We start from the raw sequence: 9,493 nt of genomic DNA on the forward strand, positions 1-9,493 counted from the left end.
CAGGTGAATGCAACAGAATGCTACTAGCACATTGTTGGCCGGCATATGACTAACAGCCAAGCAGCCTTAAATAGGAAACTCCCCTAGAGGGTGGCGACAGGTAATCAGAGATGGAGGAAGGCACATAAGAGACACTACCATAACAGACCACCGGGGGAGCCCACAAACCGAATTCACAACACCGGGCTATCTGTGATAACAAAACATCCGGAAACACTGGTCCGCAGGTCGCAACATACAGCTGACCTGCATCCAGATGTCATAGGGGACTCTGTGAGTGCTCCTGCTCTATATAGGGGGCTCTGGGAGGGCACAAATTGTATATAGGGAGAGCTGTGTGGGGGCTCTCCCTGTAGTACGTCTTTTACATGATACTGTTATATGGAATAATGCAGTCTACTACACGATTCCATACTTTTATTGGTAGTATACTATCAGATACCAGACATATAATGTAATATAATATACAGTATAGGTACATGGTCAGGCTCTGCCGTTTCCCACAGTAATCACATAACCAAGAGGATGCACTTCGCACACTTGCTGTCATGTACCAACTAGAGAGTCTGCAGTGTTCTATTCACTGACAGCGAACACTAGTTGTCACCTGACTGCAAGTCTGAGTGCGCTAGAACCAGCAGAACCAAATCTTAACCTTTGATAATGAGGGCAATCTGGTTTGTTGTTCGGAGCCAGATTGCTCTCATCATAAGCAGCATGCTGGGCAGAGAGGGGGGCCCAGACACATTTCTTGCACAGGGGCCCAAAGCTGTTAGTGCCCGCCACTGCAACTACTGTATTATTAAATCCTAGAGTGAAGCATATCCAAAAAGAAAAAGTAAAAGTTTGGCAGTACTCCACAGGCACTAATAATTCAAATACTGTGATCAACACAACATGGACTTCATACAGCAAAGAATTATAGTGCTCAGCCTTTTCAAATAGAATAAAACTTTCAAGTTATCCAGAAAATGTAAAATTCCAAACATTACTATAAATAGATTCAAAGGAAAGGGGGTAACAAGCAGAAAATACCACCAGAAAGAGAATACCTCTAAAAAGATAACTTTTATTAATGCTCAAAGGATAAAAGGATAATACCAGAAAATACAATATATATATATATATATATATATATATATATATATATATATATATATATATATATATATATATATATACAGTGCCTACAAGTAGTATTCAACCCCCTGCAGATTTAGCAGGTTTAATAAGATGCAAATAAGTTAGAGCCTTCAAACTTCAAACAAGAGCAGGATTTATTAACAGATGCATAAATCTTACAAACCAAAAAGTTTTGTTGCTCAGTTAAATTTTTATAAATTTTAAACATAAAAGTGTGGGTCAATTATTATTCAACCCCTAGGTTTGATATTTTGTGGAATAAACTTTGTTTGCAATTATAGCTAATAATTGTCTTTTATAAGACCTGATCAGGCCGGCACAGGTCTCTGGAGTTATCTTGGCCCACTCCTCCATGCAGATCTTCTCCAAGTTATCTAGGTTCTTTGGGTGTCTCATGTGGACTTTAATCTTGAGCTCCTTCCACAAGTTTTCAATTGGGTTAAGGTCAGGAGACTGACTAGGCCACTGCAACACCTTGATTTTTTGCCTCTTGAACCAGGCCTTGGTTTTCTTGGCTGTGTGCTTTGGGTCGTTGTCTTATTGGAAGATGAAATGACGACCCATCTTAAGATCCTTGATGGAGGAGCGGAGGTTCTTGGCCAAAATCTCCAGGTAGGCCGTGCTATCCATCTTCCCATGGATGCGGACCATATGGCCAGGCCCCTTGGCTGAGAAACAGCCCCACAGCATGATGCTGCCACCACCATGCTTGACTGTAGGGATGGTATTCTTGGGGTCATATGCAGTGCCATCCAGTCTCCAAACGTCACGTGTGTGGTTGGCACCAAAGATCTCGTTCTTGGTCTCATCAGACCAGAGAACCTTGAACCAGTCAGTCTCAGAGTCCTCCAAGTGATCATGAGCAAACTGTAGACGAGCCTTGACATGACGCTTTGAAAGTAAAGATACCTTACGGGCTCATCTGGAATGGAGACCAATGCGGTGGAGTACGTTACTTATGGTATTGACTGAAACCAATGTCCCCACTGCCATGAGATCTTCCCGGAGCTCCTTCCTTGTTGTCCTTGGGTTAGCCTTGACTCTTCGGACAAGCCTGGCCTCGGCACGGGAGGAAACTTTCAAAGGCTGTCCAGGCCGTGGAAGGCTAACAGTAGTTCCATAAGCCTTCCACTTCCGGATGATGCTCCCAACAGTGGAGACAGGTAGGCCCAACTCCTTGGAAAGGGTTTTGTACCCCTTGCCAGCCTTGTGACCCTCCATGATCTTGTCTCTGATGGCCTTGGAATGCTCCTTTGTCTTTCCCATGTTGACCGTGTATGAGTGCTGTTCACAAGTTTGGGGAGGGTCTTAAATAGTCAGAAAAGGCTGGAAAAAGAGATAATTAATCCAAACATGTGAAGCTCATTGTTCTTTGTGCCTGAACTACTTCTTAATACTTTAGGGAAACCAAACAGAATTCTGGTGGGTTGAGGGGTTGAATAATAAATGACCCTCTGAAAAGACTTTTCCCAATTATAAAAAAATAAACAAAGAAATAACATTCTTTTTTGCTGCAGTGCATTTCACACTTCCAGGCTGATCTACAGTCCAAATGTCACAATGCCGAGTTAATTCCAAATGTGTAAACCTGCTAAATCTGCAGGGGGTTGAATACTACTTGTAGGCACTGTATATATATATATATATATATATATATATATATATATATATATATATATATATATATATATATATATATATATATATATATATATATATATATATTGTGTGTATATATATATATATATATATATATATATCTCAACACTCCAAATGGGATAGTAGCATAATGTAGGTAAAGAGAAGCTGAATCCAATCACTTAGATTATTGGGTGAAGCCGTCCTGATACAAGCAGAGCTTTTAGATGCAGAATGAAGCAGAGCAGAGAAAGCTGCCCCTGCCCACAACACAGCTGATCCCACAACCACCCCAGCTGACCGCGCCCATACCAGGCTTTCCATATACAAAGCCCATAGTCAGTGAGGTGCTGTAATGCCAGCAATATTAATATACTATATTACTGATAAATCCTTCACAGATAGTAAACAACAGCACACACACTGACAAGTGATACATCACTGAACTCTATGTTTCAACCTCCATCTCCCATTGTCTTCAGATTACATAGCAAAAACCTGCTAACATATTCTCTTTTAGGCAGCCTGGGGCCTTCTACAGGCCCCAAGTTCTGCCGTCTATGTTTTCCTATTAGACCCCTTGCCAAATGCAAAAAAATTAAATAAATATATATAAAACCTCACTTATATTGGCTGTCGAAATAAAACTTCAACATGCAGTGATGAAAAAACATCTCTGTATTCTCAAAGCCCCACAAAGATGTGAGTTGAATTATTGAGTACTATTCTTGGTGAAATGGCAGTAGGTAGATCTTTGTGGGAACTGGGAACAAAGTGCCGGATGAGGACTGGAGAAATATTGGAGTAGAATAACCTACAGCAGCTTTCTCAATAAGCAGTGCCCCATTACAAGCAAATGAAATTAAAAATGTGTCACTATTAAAAATATTGCTTTTTTTTATTAAATTGATTTAGTATCATAAGTTCCAGCCTTTACCCATTTGCTGACATTTTACATATCATGTTTTTTTTGCTATGGTTTATCAAGAATGCAAACAAAGCAAAGTGTAAGCAGGCACCAGGCATAAAGAGGAAGCGGCCTCGGGCTATTCTAAATCAGAGTGTACGGTTTGGATGGTTTACATCCTGAAAAGCATAATCCCTACTAATCGTCATACAGACTGTATTCCTGAGTATGTTTTTATAGAAGATACCATCATAAAGCCCTTTGATCTTGTAAGTTCTGGCATATGTAACAGGTATTCCATTTGTATGTGCTTCATTACAACTTATTGGGCAATGTTATCTGTCAATAAAACATCTTGCTACAATTGTGATTGGGCTACTAGTCTCCCATGGGTACAGTATATAGGAGGAGAATGGATTCGATTGCAGAGTAGGGAAAATCAAAATATTTATTGTAACTTTGTACGACATGTCAAGGTATTTCATCATAGGCGACAGGTTTTCATTTGACCACCACTAATCGTAAATTACACTATTGCTATACTGTATTGGAGTAATTGTATGTATGGCTATTTTCAATTATATTTCTGTTATTCTTTCTAAAAACGTGGAATTTTTCTGAGTGCTGTCTATGTATAAATACTTTTGGCGGTTGTGAAGGAGGAAGGTTAAAAAGTCCAACTTCAGTAGTGGAGATGTTTGCTTTTGAGAATATATCCAACAGTATGTAACAATATGGCTTTATGTAGATATAAAGGTTGTTTGTTATTTTACTTATTTAATGAGATTTGTGATTAGAGGGGTTAGGGCAGGGAATTGCATTGCCTATTCAAATGAGGATGAGCTTTGTCACCTTTTTTTTAACTAAAATTATAGGAAAACAATAGAGGTCCAATCCAGTATTGTTCTTAGCCACACCACAGTCATCAAAATGATGAATTCATACCAGACCATGTATCAGACAGAAAAGCATCACAGCAAGTATCACACATAAATGCTGCCTAAAACTTACTTCTATCTTGTTTTTTTAATGAAATAATGTAATTTATTATCATTCATGAGGGCTCATGCACACGACTGATTTCCTCATACAAGTTGTATCCGTGGTTTTCATGGATAACACTCGTACCTATGATATTCTGTGGGGCTGTGCACATGTCAAATTTTTTCCTCAGGCTGAGTGGTCAGTGGAAAAAATTGAAGACACGTCCAATTTTGATCAGACTGTTAGATAAAAATGGGCAATGCAAGTGTACGGGTCCATAAAAAAAATCGAACCGCATTCGGGTGACATCTGAGTGTGGTCTGATTTTCAAAAATTTTTTCAAAAACGGAAGAAACAGATGGAAAAAACAGATGCGACAGATGCAACGGATCCGTTGTTTCCGTTTTTGACTATTTTTGACGGATCCGTCGCTCTGTTGCGATGACGGATTTTGACTGACGCCAGAAGACAGAAATGTGAAAGAGGCCTTATGTGGCGAAATGCTATTCAGTATGTCTTCTCTCCTCTCCACAGTAAAGGTACTAAGGTGACCTCTTTATCATTATGCAATTGTATAGTGTTAAGCCCAGATTCCCAAGAAAATATCCAGATATGTAATAGAAACTATGGTCGAATAATGGAAATAGTGCATCAAACCAGTATTCGTGCTTTTTGCCACCATTCTTCAGTGATGTAATAGTTTAGCAATCAATGCTGTCATGGTGTAATGTTTCTGGAAGAATTCACAATCTGGACTATGCTTAAGATAGGAGTACATACGCTGAACATAAAGGGGCAAAGAAAATGCTGTCACGTTAGAATATGTTGCTATTGGTAGGAAAGTATCAGGATGCCTTCATTCAAAAGTGTTTAAAGTATTTCATGACTAAAACTTTGTCTTTTACCAATAGGAACTGCTCGGTTCACGTTTTATTTCCAGAGGCGTTTCAGAAATAAAAGCTGAGCTCTGATTTGCTCTTATCGGCAACCAAAAGAGACTTACTATTCGACAGTTTTCATAAATTAAGCCCTTTTAGTTTTAATACACCCATATGCATTAGACTAACGCTGGCTGAACAGTGGGCCTCTTGACTTTCCCCCGACAGATGAAGGACTGCCGATCCCTTTGTTCTTGGTGAGATAAAACTGCAGCCCGTGAAGTCTGGCAGTGTCTCTCGGGTGCTCAGCAGAGCAAGTGCTCCTGTGTATGGAGAAGTTGGGAGACATAGGTGACAGACAAACGATTGACCAAACCTTTATTTGGTCAGCAACTATCATGTTGGTAAGAATATGTCAGTAGGATCAACCCTCCTAAGCCGTCTACATGGGCATATAAGTCATAGGAAGTTGACCAATATGAAACCTTGATATCTGCGATCTGATGTCTTAATCCAGAGAAATCCACTTTTTTCTTATATGTAAATGATGTGTTCAGGGCTATAGGTGGGACACTGATCTGCATGAGAACCTGCCCCCAGATGGGAATTACCAGTATTATGTGTAATGGCAACTCTCTGCTCTCCTAATCTCTCTACAGAGCTGCGTTCTTCAGCTTCCATCTCACAGGCAGACAGGGCTGGAGCTGAGAGAGCTACAAAATATGTATTTGCAAGAAGACAAATTTCATTTCTACTGTTCTGTTAGTTACTTCCCTCACACTGGTAATACAACCTTTTATCACAAATAATCTCTGGAGGTAAATTCTCATGCAGATCAGTGTCCTGCCATTACTTCTTTACAGCTCATTTACATATAAGAAAAACGTGGATTTCTCTGGAATAAAAAATCGGATCACAGATCTCAAAGTATCATTTCATTCAGCTTCCTATGACCTACATGTCCATATAGACGGCTTAGGAGGGTTGATCCTACCAACAGATTCCCCTTAAATAGAAAACTCTCAAGGTTTGGAATAAAATATTAACACATTTTCTTCTCTTTATTAGTTTTATTCTCATTGACTCCAATTAAGAGACATTCGTGTATTGCAGTTGATAATGCTCATTACTACAGTGAAAAAAGAATGTATTCCCAAGTTTCCCAGGCAAACAAGATGCAAAATGGAATCTCTGGAGATATTTTGGTTTTAAATTTCTGATATTTGTTATTGCAGAGTCCAGGCACAGTGAGAAATAAAATGTACGCTTTTTCTAGAACGGCATCAAATAAATGGAAAATGTAACCACTGACATGTGAACTACGAGATACACAGCAGAAAACCAGCCAGACGTATAAGCAGACAGCTTTGTCTTCTTCAGTAAGATCTCCAAACAATCGGTACTTTAGCTGAGAAGCTGTCCATCTTGACACAACAGAGTTGCAATATGTGTCTCCTCGTGAGCTGTAATCCTTTCGTCTTTGCACATCTTGACAAAGCTCTCAGCTGCAGAGTCCATTCGCGCTGTTCCAAACTACTTCAAACTGTTTGCTCAAGGCATTTACTTCATGTCCATACTAGTTGAACACTTCTCACATTTTCAAGATCTTTCATAAATCTAATCTGGTAGAGGAATGATGAGCAGCTGTGATGGATTCATTATTTCCTACTCTAGCATTCTCAACTAAGGTAGAAAAGTGCCTGAAATATATTGTCGTGTCAAATACTACCTAGCCACAAAGTTTATGTAACATATGGAAAGTCTAAAAATATGTACAAAATTATTTTTTTATATCATTTATGTACTGGCAACAAATATACAATCCATATCGATAATATCTATCTATCTAACTCATATCTATCTCTCTATCTATTATCTATCTAGACATCCACCCATCCATCCATCCATCCACCCAACCATCCATCTATCTATAGACCTAAACATAGAAAAATTGAAAACAGCACTTTTAGACAAAAATGGGTGCAAAGACAATGAGGTTATCACTAAAGCCTCTTTTATACAAATCCCCAAAAATAGGGACAGCACTCCAAAGTCAGATGGGGAAAGCACTGCAAAGTCTGATGGTAAAAAAAACAGATTTTAATCAGCCCATGCGACATTTCAACTCAGAATAGCAGAGCCTTTCTCAAGCATTGGGAAAGGCTCTGCTATTTCGATGCAAAATATTGCATGAGCTGGTTAAAATCTATTTTTTTACCATCCAGCTTTGGAGTGGTGTCCCCATTTTTGGACCTATCTAATCTATCTAATCTATCTATCTCAAACATTTCACAGTACCATTTAATACTAGGGTTCTTAGATCCTCCATGCATGCAGGTTGAATTTGGTCCCAGAAAATCCAATTACCACAGTAGCAGGTGTGCAGGTATATACGTAAGTGTACACATGTATTATTTAAGGATGGAAATGGAAAAGTAGCACTCCCCCCTTCATTGCTCCCCCAGAGATCACATCTTAAAAAATCCCCAAACTATTATAATAGATAAAAACTGCCTTCCTTACAATACCCACAGATCCTCATACCCTGTACACAGAAGAGTAATAATAAGCAAGGTGAAATATAAAACACTGAATAGAAGGAAAATCACAGAATAAATATGATTTTTTATATCAATCCCATAGTAACAACTATGTAGCAAGTAGCTTTTGCAGATCACAAGAGTCTGCTTACTGGACGAGTTAAAGAAGGATGAAATGAGATTAGGGAATAACTAGTCGCAGGGAATGTCAGTTCCCACACCACAGTTCACAGCTTGCAAATAACAAGTTTTCACTGATTCAGAGTGCGAAATCATTTAGCAAATTTCAATCACATGGAATTGTATGCTCATAAATGTTTATTTCAATCATAATTCGGTGCTGTAAACAGGAACCTTTGAAAAATGACTTTTCTTCAAAGATTTTTATCTGCAACTTCTAATTCAGGTACTCTCCATCTCTAGATGTACAATGCGGGTCAAATGTCTTACCTTTAAAAGCCACAAAATGCAATGATCCTGTGCACTTCTTCACTATCCTGCAAAATTCAATTTACTTCCAATGCATCCAATAGATGGTAGTACTAGCGCTAGTCCATCAATGTAAACAGGTTCCCGATCTTCCTTGTGCCCTTACAAACTAATCAAACATGTCCATTGATCTCTCCGCACAGTGAAAGGCACACTGCCCTGACACACTCTCAGCTCCTCACTTTGATTGAGCTGCAGAATAAGGCAGTCCTCTCTCAATTTTCCACTCCCTCCCACTTTCCCCCTCTCCCTTGTCAGAATTTCTTTATACGCTCTGACAACAGTGCCCTTGGTATTACCAGTTTAGCAAATATTGAATACTTATAAAATAAAGACACAATAAGCAAAGAAAATGGAATTCTGACAAAGGACAAAGTTAACTGTGTGAGACAGGAGTAAACTTTAGTTGTGTATCTTAGATGGGCTCATTAAACAATCTTGCTATTAATCCACGAATTGGGTCATGCAAATAAAACCACAGAGGTATGTATGTACTCTTCTGCAATGTTATATAATATATCACTATAAGGAATATACAAGACTTGAAAAAAGGGAAGGGTTTTTTTCTGATTAGAAACAATTATTCTTCATAGACTGTGTCAGGTATTGAACCCTGCCCCAAATACATGAATGGCACAAGTGCAATAAGAGGGACCGACGGTGGACAAAAGTGGCACTGTTTTTGGAACAATTAGCAGATACCACTGTTCTCTAATCTCCTAAAACTCTCTCAAAGAGTTCTGGACACCAGGTCTAAAGTGGTTAATTTTTGTTCCTATTTCAGGTATGGTTCTAGAGCTATGAGCCTTTTTATTTAGTATTCATTTTTATGGTCTATAGTAAGGGTGTATCGCTCACTGTACTTCCGTGAAAATAAGACCTACCCCTAAAATAAGCCTTATGCTAAGGCCTCT

At 38.9% G+C, this 9,493-nt stretch overlaps 1 protein-coding gene across 1 annotated transcript in view; it reads right to left on the reverse strand.

Annotated features, from left to right (window-relative positions):
• VIT (vitrin) overlaps positions 1–8,773 on the reverse strand; it is a 317,697-nt gene extending 308,924 nt beyond the window's left edge. The window contains exon 1 of the mRNA XM_077283041.1: positions 8,541–8,773. The gene's annotated coding sequence lies outside the window, so the exon portion shown is untranslated. The remainder of the gene's footprint in view (positions 1–8,540) is intronic.
• Between the last annotated feature and the right edge of the window lie 720 nt (positions 8,774–9,493).

The sequence above is a fragment of the Ranitomeya variabilis genome, chromosome 2, assembly GCF_051348905.1.
Source record: "Ranitomeya variabilis isolate aRanVar5 chromosome 2, aRanVar5.hap1, whole genome shotgun sequence".
NCBI classification, from domain to species: domain Eukaryota; kingdom Metazoa; phylum Chordata; class Amphibia; order Anura; family Dendrobatidae; genus Ranitomeya; species Ranitomeya variabilis.